Genomic DNA, 18,756 nt, shown 5'->3' on the forward strand with positions numbered 1-18,756 from the left:
TTGGCTAACTCTACTCAATTGAGTTAACTTACTACACCAATTTATGAATCTCTTTACTTATTACACTTGAGTAACTCGACAACTACAAGCTGAGATCCTACGAACATTTTCCATACACGGTCTTGATGTCAACTATTGAAGATCTGATAATAATTATCGACTTCTTGACATCGGTTTTTATGCTTTTGTTGCACAACTCTGATTCAATACTCATTCATGTTACCTGACTATTTTTCATTTGTCTTGCATTTCACCTATGCTATATTCATCGGATCGTTGATCTAAGGTGCTTGCACTTGGAAATTGATCACTTGCTTAGTGAAAATAGTAACATCTAGCTATCTAGAGAGCACACCTCATAAAGTGGAGATCTCATGTAACTGCATTCTGACTTAGGGACCTGGAGACTCTACGTATGACACTCACTATCACTTACCACCACTGAGCTATTCGATGATAGCTAATGCTAGTCAAACGTAGCTTAACGTACTTGTTCTCAGTTAGTATGAAGCGCTAAAATATATGGTATTACGCGATGATGTTTTTTGTTATGTGTTGTATATAGCTCACGCTCATATACCAACATGAAGACATCACTGACAAGGTTTAGCTCACTCAGTTGATTCACTTATTGTTCATACAAGAAGGCATACTGTGACGTCGAAGGGTGCATTACACCTCGAGACTCACAACTCATTATCATACCTATAGTACCTTTGGTACCGATGGTGAAATTCAGGAACTACTGCAAATGGAATGTACACTTGGCTAACTTATTCATTGCGAGTATTTGGGGCACCTGCACTAGCTAAGATATATTCTAAGGTTTCTAACAACAAGATGATTGCTAAATTAACAAGAGTAACCTGGGTATTCTCAATACTCTCGTGGAGATCTCTACCTCTAAGAATGAACCTGGGATTACTAATTCTTTGTGGGTTAATTATATGAACCCTCTTTTAACGATAAAAAAACAACTTGAAAATATCATATCTAACTTGACCACCCACACGAATAATACCTAGGGGACACACAAAGGTGGATGATTCAGTGGCTTAGCATTTTCTTAGAGTTGACCTTCAAGTTAAAAAGGAGTAACCACCTATTCTCCCAACTCTAGACTCGAAATCCTAAGGTCAAACAACGTTTGTGCTAGCAACTTTCTTTAAGTCGACTACCAAGTCTGACCCAAGCCCTCAATGAATTTCTAAGGTAACTAAGGCCCACTAACTTAGCACTTAGATACTCGTACTTGGATTTTCTACACAGATACTTTTCTTACCTAGTTCACTTCACCTCAAAAAAAACGTCTGTACTTACACCTCCTGTAGCAATATGAAGAATCGAGGTAGTTGAAAACATACATGGCATCTCATCTCTATTAACGTCTTGACCATGTCTCTTTGAGGTCTGACAATCTAAATCGTGTATAGTTACATCAAGAACTGGTATATCATCTCCTATACTCTATGTATAAGCACAGAACTAACACCTCTCTAGGTAGGTTATCTGCCAAGTTGGACCACTGAAACCATTCCCCTAGGTCGAGCTAAAACATTGCCACTTGAACTAGGTAAATCCTTTACCATGTGTGCCAAGTATCCATATCCATAACACTTTGTAAAAAGTTTTAAGAACATTCCATGATGATTTTTCCATAATGCTCACACTCTAGATAATCCAAAAATCTACCGGAGCTTCCAAAGCTCACCATAGATGGTGTATCTGACGGTCTCCTATGAGACCCTACAATTGACCTATGGCTCTGCTGGAGTGACTTAGTGACGTCACTCTCCTCTACTCACTAAATTTTTTTACTCTTTTTGCTACTGATTAAGATAGATCTACTGATACACAAGTCTCTATACTCAGGTTAACTGACTCAACCAACAAACTCATACTCATGCTCTACACTAAAAACACTTTAAGTGGATCTATCGCTAACTGCACACTGATATCCAAATGAAGTCCCTCAAGGAACCTCTTGTACCTCAAGGAATCTGTCACAATTAACTCTGAAGCATAGCGACCCAACCGAAGAAAATCCATCTCGTACTCATTCACCAAGAAATCTCCCTAAACTAGCTAAGAGAACTGCATCCTCAACCCATCTATGTCTACCTCACCGATATACTTGCCTCTAAACACCTTTAGGAATAGATCTCACATAGGCACCTCTGGTTGTAGATCCATCTTTACAGTCTCCCACCATTCGATAGCATCACCCTTGAACAAAGCGGTGATGCAGTCTAACTTACCCTCTAGGTAGGGTGAAGCTACCTTAAAGTTCTCTCAGTATCTCCTAACCATTGATCGATCAAAATCGGATCATCATCACTTGAACCATAAAAATCGACTGTCTAATACCTCCTTAGTCTCTCTACTAGGGGTTCTATCTACACTAACGCACCCTTGGTGGATTACTAAACGGTTTATGCTCTAGGGATAACGTCAATTATCCCTCTAAGAGTAGAAGTTACACCTCTAAAAAAGTTCACCTTTGTGACACCCGTGCCTAATGGGATTGTAATATCCTCTACCCTTGGAAATAACTCCTTGTTGACTTTATCGGGATAGGAGGCTTTCCTCTCCATCCTATCCTCGGGATTATGCTCGAAACTATCTGTCATCGTAAATTCTACAACTTAGTGATAAAGATACAGCAGTGGATGAATGAATATTGCTTTCTTTGAGGAATCAAACATAGAAAAATCTAGACTCAATGAAGAAAACGAAAGAATCTGAATGGAATAAGAAGATGATAGAGTTGTGGAAAATGAAGATTGATGGATAATTGTCCTATCAAACCCTCCTAGTTGCAATGAAAAGTCAAACTTGATAAATGGTTGTAACCAGCTCTCCTAATCGTAATGAAGAGGCAAACTGGAGTATGAAGATCTCTCTCACGAGGAACTTGAAAAGAACTTAATAAAAAGAAGCTTTGATGGCACAAGACAATCAGCACTTGCAAAAATAAACTCTCATTATATTATTAATCAAAGAAATTTGATTTTCAATGATGAATGAAGCCTCCTTTATATAAGAGAGGAGTTCTAACAATCATAAGCAACTAAAGAATAAAATAGTAACAAACTAAACATGTTATAGTTCCTAATAATAATAAACTAAGATAATACATCATCCTATATTAAATTATATTACAAATAATCAATAAAAATAATAAATTTTGTAATATTTCTAAATTCTCGTATTAATCCCATATAAAAATGTATACATGTGATGTCTTCACTAAAATGGGTGTATCTTGAGTTCCTGATATCAGATTGATACGATTAAAGAAATGTTGGAAAGCTAAGAGACATCCGGTCGTAACTCCAATAGACATATCGACTAAATAACACCAGGATTCCATTTAAAAAGTCATCACAAGTATGTTGCTATTCTAGTCTTCTTTTCTAATGCTCGTGTGGATCAATTGGAAGCGTTAGTCCATTTTTATTTGATGTGATCCTTTTTATATATGTATCACTTAGATTAAGGAATGAAGCACCATCAATATTCCAGACTTATATGAGTACTTTTAGTACCTAGGGGAATGTATTCACTTACACCTTACTAAAACCGACCACTGGGTCCTAGGACTAACTCAACTTGATGCTTTAATACCACTAAATGTAACACCCTATACATGAATGGGTCTAAAGTGTCACATTAGGGAGTCGAGGTAACCCCTGATTTTCAAAACCTTTTCGTTTTCATTTTAAACATAATAAATGGTATCATAAAATATATAAATAATAGTTATAAACATTTTATAAACTGGAACTTCTTGACACATAGTTTAAAACCAAAATAATACAAACTCCGAGTTATAAATATGAATACATGAGTAAGATTTTATGAATACATATACCCACTAAAGCTACAATATAGTACTATGACAAAGATGTTGGAAGTCATATTGTGACGGTGCTCCACAAACTGCTTAAGCTACTGACCTGCCAACGAAAAACATATGAATGATGAGCTTACAAAGTCCTGCAGTATAATCGCTAATCTAGAGTAGCATTATGAGTTCCATAAACATAAGCATGCTAAAGATATATCATTAAGCAGTATGTACATGCATGATCTAGATCAAGTGTTACATACTTAAGGCTTATTTATTTTATCACTAAAGTAGTATGTCTCACGCTTCCTTTAATCCTCTACTAAGGGCTTCGCCATGAGTACACCTCTAAAGGGCCTTTATCCCTAAGGATTGTAACTATTATGCTTTATCTAAATGTGATACTAACACTCTTGCTCATTATCTGAATGCAACACTGACCTTACTGTGCATTATCTGAATGCAACACTGACCTTATTGTGCATTATCTGAATGTTACACTGACTCTATTATGCATTATATGAATGTAACACTAACTCTGCTATGCTTTATATGAATGTAACACTGACACTACTATGCAACACACAATCATCAAACATGCAAGCTGAAGTAGGCATCATGGTTTGGCTGAGGGTTCTTATAATACCCCAATTATTAAATGAGGGACTTTATTGAAAAGATTTAACAATTGAGTATTTAAATGCTTGAATTTTAGAAAATGATGATGGATTTGAAATAGTAGTTTATACTAAATTGGAGTAAAGAATAATTAAAAAGAGATTTTGGTCATTTAGATTTAATTGAATTTAATAATCAATTATGGGGTATTAGATAAAGAGATAAGAGAATGAGTGGGGAGAAATGAAGTCAACTCTTCTCTTCTTGGTCGTGAGAAACTCTCTTCCATAGCTCAAAGGTGAGTTTTCAATTTATTGATTAATCCTTTCGTTTTTTGTTAGTTTTTGAAGCCTTGAGTATAATAGAAGCTTAATAAAGGATTTAATGGGAGTAAAACTATGAAATAGAGAAAATAATGGAGATTTAAGAAAATGGGGTTTTGAATGATATGTTAATATGTTAGTGTTTATTGATGATTATTGGTAGATTTGACTTGTCAAATCAGTAAATAAGAGATTAGAAGCAATGGATGAGCTTAAACACAAGTTAGAAATTTTAGTGTGATTAATAGAATCAATTGATTTTGAGGGATACTAGATGTTTTAAGTGTTTAAATAAAAGAAAGTTAGTATTGATAAGTAGAGAAAAGTTACATAGCATTGTGGGGGGAAACATCGATTCTAATTTAGGTATCGATACCAGAAAGGGGGTATCGGTACCCTAGTAGGGGTATCGATACTACCAAGTAAAGATTCTAAGATAGATTGACATTGTTATAGAAATTTAATAATAAATATCTTTGAATATTTCTTAGGAATAATTGAGAAGGAATATACTAATAATTTATATTGTACATATTTTTAATGGATGTTTAAGTAGATCAAAATCAAGCTCCCGAGTCGAGTAAGGAAAAAGGCAAAGGTCAAGTCCCATAATAATTATCTTTACATTTTGGTCAGCAAAGCCATGCAATCTAGGTGAGTGCCTTTATTGTATTCAATTTAAATAAAGATGAATGAAATTCGTTAAGTTATAATATTTGAATGTTAATGTATGTGTTATTGAAATTGTTATGTTTCTATTGATTATATGGAATTGATATTGGGAATGAGTTTTAGAGTATGAATTGCTCTAAAATGAATGAAAAATTAAAATGAATACAGGTGCATTATCAGCATGAAATGATGCTATAGTTGAAATGTATATGGGTACATTCTCAACAGAAAAGTAAGCACTGGTTGAAATGTATAAAGGTACATTATCAACAATAAAGTATACTATAGTTGAAATGTATATGGGTACATTATCAACAGAAAAGTATGTTATTGTTGAAATGCATATGGGTGCATTATCAACATAAAAATATATTATGACTAAATTGCTTATGGGTGCATTATTAACATAAAGGCATGATATAAGTAAGAATGATTCAAAAGAGTCTTCCAGCTGTCATTAAACTATTTTTCCTTTGTAAATTTGTAACCCTAATTCAGGGTTATACGAACTAGTAAGGTGTGCCAACGCCTTAACTGAAGACTTCTTCTGCGATAGCTTAGATGAATAAGTCGTGCCCACGCCTTATGCAAAAACCTCTTCTAGTCTTGCCAACTTATTGAATTTTGATTTCCTCTTTAATTTGGGGATCTCGTGAAGATCATGCTATTCATTGGATTTTGAACCTGTTTAATCCAAATCTTCAACCTAATCCACAAAATACGAAATATAATCAAAATCCATGATTTAAGCAATTTTAATTATTCAAATATGAGGAAAATATCATGGAATATATAGCTATGATGGATCTTATCACTCACTAAGTAAATACTTAAGTGTGTGTTTTCACGCGTAGGTATCAGCGAAGATCAATCAAGTAAGAAGTGCAGCAGTAGCAGAATAAATCATCCACTAAGGTTGACTCATCAGTAACATTAAGGAAATAATAATCATTGTGGAAACTTAGATGGCATGTAATTAAATGTAATAAAATATTTTGTAATGTGTTTTGAACAAGTACTTATTTACTATTTTAAAATTAAGGAGAAATCAACTTAAAAACAAAAAGTATTAAAGAGTTTTCAAATGATAAATAAATATTAAATTGTAGGACATCTGTACTAGTTATACGTAAACGTATACGAGTTATGTGTGTTACATTTATTGGCATTAGAGCTACAGGTTTAGCCGATTCTCGGCCAAAACTGGTTCAATTTTCAAAAGAAAATGATTACATGCCATAAAGATTGTCAATGTTAGTAATATGATGTCATTAGAGGGTGATTGATTACACTCCTTACTAATTGTATTGTTATTACTATGTCTATATTAATAGATGTCAGAATCCTTAACTCAAGAATATCGGGGAAATAAGAAATACAAGAAGGAACAGGTGGTGAGAGTTATGAGGATAATAGTGCACAACCTCTTCCATCTGAAAATACCAGTGCACCTGCACCTCAGTGGATTCCAGTGCATGAGTTTGGAACTTTCATGCAAGCTCTGGAAACTATATTGAATCGGTTTCAATCTTCCCCTACTCTTCCAGTTTCTAAAATGTTGATTCCAAAGGAGCTGAAGAGTTTGGGAGCTCCAGAGTTCCGAGGAGATGAGGGTGAGGGTCCTATAGAGGCCGATATGGTTAAACGATGTAATGTTAATGCTTGAAAGTTTGCAATGCTCAGATCTGAAAAATTTGGGTAAAGTTGTATCGTTACTTAGAGGATCAACTCGTGTATGGTGGACAAACACTACGATGTATGCACCATCGGAGCAAGTGACCTGGTAATTTTTCATAGAAGAATTCAAGAACAAGTATGTGGGTGAACAGTTCAAATGAGAAATGTTGATGAAGTTCCTTAATCTAAAGTAAGGTGATTGAGTCGTACATGAATTTGAGGCCAAGTACAACAAGTTGAGCCGTTTTTCCACTGAAGTTATTCCAAATGACAATGCAAGACGTGATTGGTTTATAGAGGGCTTGAGGCCAAAGTTGAAAGAGATGATGTTAGCCTTGAACTTGCAGAGTCTACAAGAAGTCATAAACAGAGCCAAAGCTATTGAAAGAGCTCAGGAGGAAACATTAGCTATAGAGCCGAGTGTTCATATAGGGAAAAGAGTGGGAATGCTTTCCACTCCCCATTATGCTAAAAGACGCAAGGGCTTGAGTTCAAGATATTCTGAAAGAGATAGTTCTGCAGCAGTTTCATAGAAAAATAAACAATCCCAGTCTTTTGTTGTTAGTTCTAGTAGAGCATCTTGGTAAAAGACTTTATGTCAAACCTGTAGCAAGCTACAATGAGGAGTATGTAGATTTATCACTGGAGCTTGTTTTCATTGTGGTGAATCTGGTCACTTTGCTCAAAATTGCCCAAAGAAATTGGGAGATAGATCCACACAATCATAGAGATCAGTTGCTGCACCAAGTAGAAGTAAAGGAAGGGGAAGATCAGGTGGTCAATATGAGTCTAGCCAGAGACAAGAGACTCGGGGAGTGGCCCGAGTTTATAATATAAAGACCAGCGAAAATAAGGATGATCCGGAGATCATAACAGGTACATTTCACCTTTTTGATGAACCTGTTTTTATTATAGTTGATCTTGGTTCAACACACTCTTATATTAGTACAAAGTTGGTTAGAACTAGATGAATTCCTTTAGAACCAATTGCTAGTGAAATGGTAGCAGTGAACCCTATGGGTCATAGTGTAAGGGTAACTCGGGTATGTAGGAAATGTTCAATTAAGATTCAAGGGGTTGTGTTCTTAGCAACTTGATGGAGTTTCCATTTGATGAGTTTGAAATTATTTTGGGCATGGATTGGTTATCTTCACATCACGGATGGGTGGATTATCGTAAGAAGTGATTATTTTTTAAGGATGTGGAAGACTCCGAAATGGTAGTGATTGCTGAAAAAGCGAAATCACCTTCTAATGTGATATCAGTCATGACAACAAAGAAAATGATGTCAAAAGCATGTGTATCTTTTCTAGCTAATGTAATAGATACTCGAGTAGCTGAAGTGAGGTTACATGATATTCCCCCACGGTTAAGGAATTTCCAGAGGTTTTTCAGGAAGAGTTACCAGGTTTACCTCCAGATCGTGAAGTAGAATTCAAGATTGAGGTTTACCCGGGTACTGAACCTATTTCTATGGCTCTGTATAGAATGTCTCCAACAGAGTTAAGAGAATTAAAAGCACAATTGCAAGAGTTACTAGATAAATGATTTATCAGACCCAATGTTTCTCCTTGGGGAGCACCTGTGGTATTTGTGAAAAAGAAGGACGAGTCTATGCGGTTATGTATTAACTATCGTCAAATTAAATAGGTAACGATAAAGAACAAGTATCCTCTTCCGAGGATAGATGATTTGTTTGATCAATTAAAAGGTGCAACAGTGTTCTCCAAAATTGATCTGAGGTCGAGGTATCATCAGTTAAAGATCGAGAAGGATGATATTCCAAAAATAACTTTTCAGACTCGGTATGGACATTATGAATTTGTAGTAATATCATTTGGATTGACTAACGCCCCGGCATCATTTATGGATTTAAAGAACATAGTATTCTAACCATATTTGGATCAGTTCGTGGTAGTGTTTATAGATGATATATTAGTGTACTCCAAGTCAAAGGAGGCACATGACATTCATCTTCGTGTAGTTCTTCAAATACTTCGCGAAAAGAAGTTGTATGCGAAATTGTCCAAATGCGAATTCTGGTTAGCTGAGATTACTTTCCTTGATCATATAGTCTCTGCATAAGGTATAAGAGTGGATCCCAAAAAGATTAAAGCTATAGTAGATTGGCAGTCCCCAAAGAATATTTCTAAAGTTCAAAGTTTCTTGGGGCTTACGGGGTATTATAGGAGGTTTGTGAAGAACTTCTCAATGCTATCCCTGCCTCTAACTAAATTGTTATGAAAAGGGGTGCCTTTTGTTTGGACAGAAAAGTTCTAAGAAGGTTTTGAAAAGTTAAAGAGAATAGTAAATGAGGCTCCAGTGCTCGTACAACCAGAGTCGGGTAAAAAATATGTTGTTTACAGTGATGCATCTCATAACGGACTGGGATGTGTACTGATGCAAGAAGGGAAAATTGTGGCTTATGCCTCAAGACAGTTGAAGAATCATGAGAGAAATTACCCATCACATGATTTAGAATTGGCAGCAGTAGTGTTTGCTTTAAAATTTTGGCACCATTATCTGTATGGTGAGTGTTGCTAGGTTTACACTGATCATAAAAGTCTAAAGTATTTGCTGACGTAGAAAGAATTAAATTTGAGGCAGAGAAGATAGATTGAGCTCTTAAAGGATTATGATTTGGTTATTGATTATCATCCGGGAAAGGCTAATGTGGTAGTCGATGCTTTGATTACGGAATTAAAGTTAAAACGATGCTTTTGGATAGGATAAAAGATTTGCAAGGTCGAGATAAGAAATGCTTGATGAGATTGGCCTAAATCGAAAAAGAAGAGGTCAAGGATTTTGAAATAAGAGAAAATAGATGTTTATATTATCGTGGAAAACTTTACATTCCCGATGATGAAGAATTGAGAAAAGATATTTTTTGCGAGGCATATTATAACACTTTGACGATGCATCCAGGCAGGAATAAGATGTATCAGGACTTAAAGAGTCATTATTGGTGGCCTGGTATGAAAAGAACTATAACAGAGTTTGTTGCAAAATGTTTGACATGTCAGCAAGTGAAAGCTGAACATCAAGTGCCTTCCGGATTACTACAACCAATGTCAATTCCTGAATGGAAGTGGGAGCGAGTTACGGTGGATTTCATTTTAGGGATACCCTTGTCATCGGGTAAAAAGGATTCGATATGGGTTATTGCAGATCGGTTAACCAAGATAGCTCATTTTATTCCAATTCGGGTAGATTACTCGATGGATAAGTTGGCGGAGTTGTATATTAAAGAAATAATCAGATTGCATGGAATACTTGAATCAATAGTGTCGGATAGAGATCCTCGGTTTACTTCAAGGTTTTGGAAGTCATTACACGAGGCATTGGGTACTTGATTGAACTTCAGCACAGCTTTCCATCCACAGACAGATGGGCAATCAGAGCGAGCCATTCAAATACTTGAGGATATGCTAAGGGCATGTGTGATTGATTTTAAAGGATCATGGGAAAGGTATTTGCCTTTAGCCGAATTCACATATAATAACAGTTATTAGTCAAGTATTAAGATGGCCCCATATGAATCATTATATAGAAGAAAGTGTCGTACACCATTAAATTGGTTTGAATTAAAAGATCGAGATCTAGTGGGCCCAGATTTGATGAAAGAAATGGAGGAAAAAGTAAAAGTTATTCAGAGCAATTTAAAGATAGCCTCTGATCGTCAGAAATCTTATACTGATTTAAAAAGAAAGGAAATCGAATTTCAAGTTGGGGACAAAGTATTTTTGAAAGTATCGTCATGGAAGAAAGTACTTTGTTTTGGGAAAAAGGAAAAGTTGAGCCCGAGATTTATTGGACCTTATGAAATATTAAAAAGGGTCAGACTCGTAGCTTACCAATTAGCTTTACCTACGGATATGGATAACATCCATAATGTTTTCCACGTATTGATGCTTAGAAGATACAGATCGGATCCATCTCATGTCATCACTCCAGAAGAAATAGAGATCCGACCAGATTTAACTTATGAGGAGGAAATAGTACGGATCTTAGCTAAGGAAATCAAGGAATTGCATAACAAAAGTATTACATTGGTTAAAGTGCTTTGGCAGAATCATAAAGTAGAAGAGGCTACTTGGGAAAAAGATGAGGATATGAGGAAACAATTTCTACACCTATTTGTTTAAAATACTTCTTTAAATTCGAGGACAAATTTTCTTAAGGAGAGGAGAACTGTAATACCCCAATTATTAAATGAGGGACTTTATTGAAAAGATTTAACAATTGAGTATTTAAATGCTTAAATGTTAGAAGATGATAATGGACTTGAAATAGTGGTTTAGACTAAATTGGAATAAAGAATGATTAAAAGGATATTTTGGTCATTTAGATTTAATTAAATTTAATAATCAATTATGGGGTATTAGATAAAGAGATAAGAGAATGAGTGGGGGGAAATGAAGTCAACTCTTCTCTTCTTGGTCGTGAGAAACTCTCCTCCATAGCTCAAAGGTGAGTTTTCAATTTGTTGATTAATCCTTTCGCTTTTTGTTAGTTTTTGAAGCCTTGAGTATAATAGAAGCTTAATAAAGGATTTAATGGGAGTAAAACTATGAAATAGAGAAAATAATGGAGATTTAAGAAAATGGGTTTTTGAATAATATGTTAATATATGAGTGTTTATTGATAATTATTGGTAGATTTGAGTTGTCAAATCAGTAAATAAGAGATTTTAAGCAATGGATGAGCTTAAAACAAGTTAGAAATTTTGGTGTGATTCATAGAATCAATTGATTTTGAGGGATACTAGATGTTTTAAGTGTTTAAATAAAAGAAAGTTAGTATTGATAAGTAGAGAAAAGTTATATAGCATTGTTGGGGGAAACATCGATTCTAATTTAGGTATCGATACCAGAAAGGGGGTATCGGTACCCTAGTAGGGGTATCTATACTACCAAGTCAAAGATGCTAAGATAGATTGAGATTGTTATAGAAATTTAATAATAAGTATCTTTGAGTATTTCTTAGGTATAATTGAGAAGGAATATACTAATAATGTATATTGTACATGTTTTTAATGGATGCTTAAGTAGATAGAAATCAAGCTCCCGAGTCGAGTAAGGAAAAAGGCAAAGGTCAAGTCCCAGAATAATTATCTTTACATTTTGGTCAGCAAAGCCAGGCAAGTTAGGTGAGTGCCTTTATTGTATTCAATTTAAATAAAGATGAATGAGATTCGTCAACTTAGAATATTTGAATGTTAATGTATGTGTTATTGAAATTGTTATGTTTCTATTGATTATATGGAATTGATATTGTGAATGAGTTTTAGATTATGAATTGCTCTAAAATGAATGAAAAATTAAAATGCATACAGGTGCATTATCAGTATGAAAAGATGTTATAGTTGAAATGCATATGGGCACATTATTAAAAGAAAAGTAAGCACTAGTTGAAATGTATATGGGTACATTATCAACAGTAAAGTATTCTATAGTTGAAATGTATATGGGTACATTATCAATAGAAAAGTATGCTATAGTTGAAATGTATATGGGTACATAATCAACAAAAAAGTATGCTATTGTAGAAATGCATATGGGTGCATTATCAACATAAAAATATATTATGACTGAATTGCTTATGGGTGCATTATTAACATAAAGGCATGATATAAGTAAGAATGATTCAAAAGAGTCTTCCAGCCGTCATTAAACTATTTTTCCTTTGTAAATTATAACCCTAATTTATGGTTATACAGACTAGTAAGGCGTGCCCACGCCTTAACTGAAGACTTCTTCTGCGATAGCTCAAGATGAATAAGCCGTGCCCACACCTTATGCGAAAACCTTTTCTGGTCATGCCAACTTATTGAATTCTGATATTTTCTCCTTAATTTGGGGATCTCGTGAAGATCATGTTATTCATTGGATTTTGAATTTGTTTAATCCAAATCTTCAACCTAATCCATGAAATACGAAATATAATCAAAATCCATGATTTAAACAATTTTAGTTATTCAAATATGAGGAAAATATCATGGAATATATGGCTATTATGCATCTTATCACTCACTAAGTAAATACTTAAGTGTGTTTTTTCACGCGTAGGTAACAACGGAGATCAATCAAGTAAGGAGTGCAGCAGTAGCATCATAAATCATCCACTAAGGTTGACTCATCAGTAACATTAAAGCAATAATGATCATTGTGGAAACTTATATGGATGTAATTAAATGTAATAAAATATTTTGTACTGTGTTTTGAACAAGTACTTTTTTACTATTTTAAAATTAAGGAGAAATCAACTTAAAAACAAAAAGTATTAAAGAGTTTTCAAATGATAAATAAATATTAAATGATAGGACATTTGTATTGGTTATATGTAAACGTATACGACTTATGGGTGTTACAGTTCTTCTTCTCAGAGCACACATCCCTCTAGCCTACCTAAGATACCCTTAGGTATCACGGGTGAGATCCGGAGCTGCATCAGAAGTGTACATCCTCTCAACTTACTTTGTCTAGTCTTCAGGCATCTACGCCCAACTGGCATCTGAAATGCCTTGACATTAACTGGTATATACCTAAATATTCTAACAAACAAGACAACCATCATACTGTTAAAGTAACTTGTATGTCATAACTATTCCTGAGCGTCACACAAAGGTTAATTTTATGATATCTATCTCTTTATAACATTATTTGATTTTTTTAATAAGGTAAAAGAATGTAAATTGTTTAGAATTAAATTTGATGTATATTTTTTATTTTATTGTTATATTTACAATTTAATTGTTTTAAACGTAAATTCTCCCCTTACCAATGTAATCTATTTTATTACTCGATACATCTAATGATAATTATGATATTATCTCACGATTTAAATTCTTTCCATGAAGCATTTAATTTCAGTGATAAAAGAATTATTGTTATTTTTTGTGATATCAGATTTAAGAATAAAAAATAACAATGAATGAACATTTAATATCAAATGGTTAAAAATTAATTTTTAAAAAATATTATTTTGTACTTATCCCATAATAATAAAAAATAAATTTTATGAGTTAATCCTTACGTAGAATATTCGAACCTAAAACAATAAAAAGTTAGACGAGTTTTTCAGTCATAGTTTTTTGCCGTCGATAGTTTATTTTTTTTTTAATTTTATGACCCGCGACAATATTATTTTTAATGTTGATCACTATCCATCGATATTCATTTTTTTTCTTTAATTTTATTATATTGTATCTTTGTTATTTTTTTTAACTCTATCTTTATGACACATTTTTTTGTCTTTATGACATCTTTCTCTCTATCATTTGGTACAGTTTCGATCGTTTGGTCGTTATTTTGTTATTGTTGAATTTTATATCATCACGATTAATCAAGATAACACTTATTTATTATCATATGATCTTCTTATTTTGGACCCTCAAAATTGATCTGGATACACGATATGCGTTTGTGGATAGTGTTCTCACGTCACTCAATTTTGATTTATAGTATTTCAATAGTCTATCAATAGTTTAATCTCATTTTATAGTTCGTTTATCGATTCGATCATATCTGTTTGTATATATCTTTTTATTCGATTTATTTGATTAAGTTTTTTTAATACTTTTCTTGTATGAACCTTATGTAATTTTAAATAGTTAATTTCTTGTGTTACAATTATAGAAAAATGTCTATTTTGATTTATAATTCTAGTTGTAAACTTTTATTATAATATATATATATTTTAATTTTAATAATATTAACAACTTTTATCTTGTAAAAAAATTTAAATTCTTTTAATTAGAATACAACATATTTTATTATTAAATTAATAATTTAAGATTAATTTTAACAGAATATCTAATAATAAACTTTTTATCACATCACAGTGATTCAGTCCACTTCGTCATTCAATTTCAAGTGCTCATTTAAAAGTCCGAATAATATTATTTTTTTTTCAAAGAAACCATTAATTTTATTCAAAATAAAAAATATTTTAATTTACAATTATAATAATAAATTAAGCATATAATTATAAAAATTATAATCATTAAAATAATAGCTTGGAATCACATAAAAATTATATAATAAAAGATTAAAAATCTAACTAAAAACTGAAACATAAATATATCTGATCACATCGACAAACAAACTATAAAAGATGATTAAACTATTGAAAGATCACTAACATACCACAAATGAGATTCGAGCAAAATAAAAAGTTATCCATAAACACAAATCGAATATCCAAATTCAATTTGAGGATCTAAAACAGAAAAAACTAACAAGTTATCAAAAAAATAACATATTGATTAGTAGCATGATGTTAAATTAATACTTAAAAAATATAAATGAAAAACATACAAAAATACAAAAGAAATGTATTATAAAGACATAAAAAAATGTATCATAAAATCAGATGAAAAACGTGATATTAATATATTCTTATTAAAAAAAATAAAAAAAATAATATAATAAAAAATATATATAAAAGTATCGATGATCACAATCAATATAAAAATTAATACTATAATTGAGTAATAAAGACAAAAAAAAATCCAAAACTCAGTGTTTTTAATAAATAATAATCATTTTAAAATGAAAAACAAATGGAAAAAGAACTTTGTTGAATAGAAAAATACTAAACAGTAACAAAACTCCATAGAAACCAAAGCCAATTATAAACCAAATACCACCACCAAAATCGTCTTACTACTCCACACCAACTTCGCCGTCATCAATGCCGCCGCCATCGCCACCGCCAAATCTGATATCCCTCCACTAAACGACTTTTGCCACAGCTGCAACTTCATCATTACATCAACCAGATGATGTCATTCTCTCACTCAACTCACTCTAACAACTCTGCCGCTGCTTATAGTAGTAGCTCCACCAGCAGCAGCAGCAGCAGCTCCGGTGATAGCGCCGTTGAAGTGGTAACTCCGGAACATGGCACGTCTTACCACCGTCAATCTCAAACTTTAGGCAATTATCCACCGTCCGATGAGGAAACCATTTAAAAACTCATCGACTTGGAATTCCATCACATGCCTTTCTCCGATTACCTCCGCCGTTGCCAGCAACGATCCATCAACGTCATTGCCCGCCAAGACTCCATCAATTGGATCCTAAAGGTGCCCCCATTTTCCTGCCTTACATAAACACATGTTCAATTTTTACTGGTTTTTGATGCGATGAGGCAATGTAGGTGCATGCATACTATAATTTCAACCCAGTAACGGCGTTTCTCTCAGTTAACTACTTAGACCGTTTCCTCTCTTCCCATTCCCTTCTGGTAAACACTCGTTTCCAATTGTTATTAGAAATTAAAAAAAAAAGCATACCATTTGGCTTAATTTCTTTGATTTGGTATGTAGCTGGAAAATGGGTGGCCGTTTCAGCTTCTTTCAGTGACCTGTTTATCTTTAGCAGCGAAAATGGAGGAACTGGAGGTGCCATTGTTGCTGGACCTTCAAGTGCTGGAACCCAGATTCGTTTTTGAGCCTAAAACCATCCAGAGAATGGAGCTTCGTGTGATGGACATTCTCAATTGGAGACTACGTTCCGTTACTCCATTTGATTATCTCCATCACTTCGTTTCCAAGCTCCCATCGGATTCATTTGATTCTCTTATCTCTGCTTCTTCGGATCTCATTCTCAGCACCACTCGTGGTATATGATAATTCTGTTGATCTGTCAATTAAACCACAAAAGCGTTTAGTTCAATTTGTTTTTCTTCTCGGGTTTTTGCAGTTATTGATTTCTTGCAATTCACGCCCTCGACGATGGCAGCAGCCGCCGTGTTTTGCGCTGCCGAGGAGGGTTCAAAATTTCCGGCTGATGACGTCTTCTTTCACGAGAGTGTAAACAAAGTAGGTACTTTGGTTGCGTACGTGTTTTAAGCGGACTCGAGTATGATTTTATGTTTCTTTAAGGGTCGTTTTGCAAATATTCCTTTATGTGCAGGTTTTTCGAAGATTAGAGAAGCATCGAAAGCTGTGTAAATAATTGTAAAATCATGTGGTGATTTTAATTTTCTTCTTTTTCTTTTTTGCTTGGAGGATAGGAAATGGTGAGAAGCTGTCACCAACTAATGGAGAAATACATGATCGACTCGTGTCCATCTGCTCGGCTCAAGAACCCAAGAGTCGAGCCGTCAGCCGCGCCTACGAGCTCAGTCGGCATCCTCGATGCAGCTGCTTGTGGCATCTGTTTTGGAACGTTCCGATAATCCCAGCTCCAGTACCCAAGTTGAGCGCCCAGCCAAGAGGTTACGATCCTCTTATCTGGATGTATAACAACCGTAGATTTGGTGTATGCCACGTAAGATTTGGTGCCAACTGGAAAACGAGGGAAGAGGTATTTTTGAAGGGAAAGGTGACAAGAATGATGGAAGAGACGATCAGAGCCGTCCAGGTGTCAAGGAAAGGACAAGTGTACTGGATTTCTGAGTGCAAAGAGTTGATTTGATAAGAAAGAATTAAATAAAAAGGCCCTGAGAGTGTCAACCTCGCGTCACATCAGCCTTGAACGATAACGACATTTCCCATTTTACCCTCAAAGGCTAAAGCCGAACTAGCAATCTTTCTTTATTGGGAGAAACGGGGTACGGACAAGTTTGGATTTTCCTTTTCTTTTTTCTATTTTTTTTTATTTTGAATTAATATAAAAATAAGTGTTAAAATTATATTATTTCTTTTATCTCATTAAGGTATCTATTATTGATTTTTAAAATTAAAAAATTTTAAATTTTCATCATGATTATTTTAAACAATTAATTTTTATAAAATATAAATTTGAAAACTACTTGATTTAATAGGACTAGAGAGTATTTTTAATTTAGATATTTAAATATTTTTTGTTAATTAGATTTTAAATGTTTTTAACATTATATTTATAGGTGCTTTAATCGTAATAAAAATTAAATTTCGTCGTTAATTGATTTATTAAAATTTTATAAAGATGGCATATATCATTAAACGATGATTATAATTCAAACTTATAAAAATATAATATTAAAAATGTTAAATACTTGTATTGATCAAAAAATAATTTAAACACTTAATAAAAAATGTATAATTTGATCAATTATTTTTATCTTGCCCTTGTGTTTTAATAATAATAAATTACACAAATGATAATTTAAATATTAATAATGTTTTATTTTTCTCACTAATAGTTTTAAAGTAATGAAATATTATGAAAAATAATAAAATAAACATCTCACCATTAGACTTTTTTAGGCAATTAACAATAGTTTGACGCACTGAATGATGTGATTTCTTTAATAAACTATTTTTTATCAATAAAATGATAATATGTGATATCAACTCAATAATACAAAAAATTTAAAAACTCTAATACTCAAATGATGGGATTTTATCCAAAGACCTCTTATAAAAATACCATGTTTAATCAGTAAGTTAAGAATCTGGTATGCTTTTCACAAAAACTATATTTAAGTTAAATTGTTGTGAAAAAATATTTGAAAATAATAATACAAACTTTAAACACAACCGATAACATGATTTAAAATTATAATAATATTAGCCTAAATTATAAATTGTTACGAAAACAATAATTTATCAAATAAATATTTATAACTTCAATTATAAAAAAATTATAAAAGTATTATAAGAATATATTTATAAAATAATTTAAA

General features: G+C 33.0%; 1 pseudogene; it reads left to right on the top strand.

The window, feature by feature from the left end:
• Window positions 1-15,707: 15,707 nt before the first annotated feature.
• Window positions 15,708-17,695, top strand: LOC120202195 (annotated as a pseudogene).
• The last annotated feature ends 1,061 nt before the right edge of the window (window positions 17,696-18,756 follow it).

The sequence above is a fragment of the Hibiscus syriacus genome, unplaced genomic scaffold, assembly GCF_006381635.1.
Source record: "Hibiscus syriacus cultivar Baekdansim isolate YM2019G1 unplaced genomic scaffold, ASM638163v2 tig00008289_pilon, whole genome shotgun sequence".
Classification (NCBI taxonomy): Eukaryota; Viridiplantae; Streptophyta; class Magnoliopsida; order Malvales; family Malvaceae; genus Hibiscus; species Hibiscus syriacus.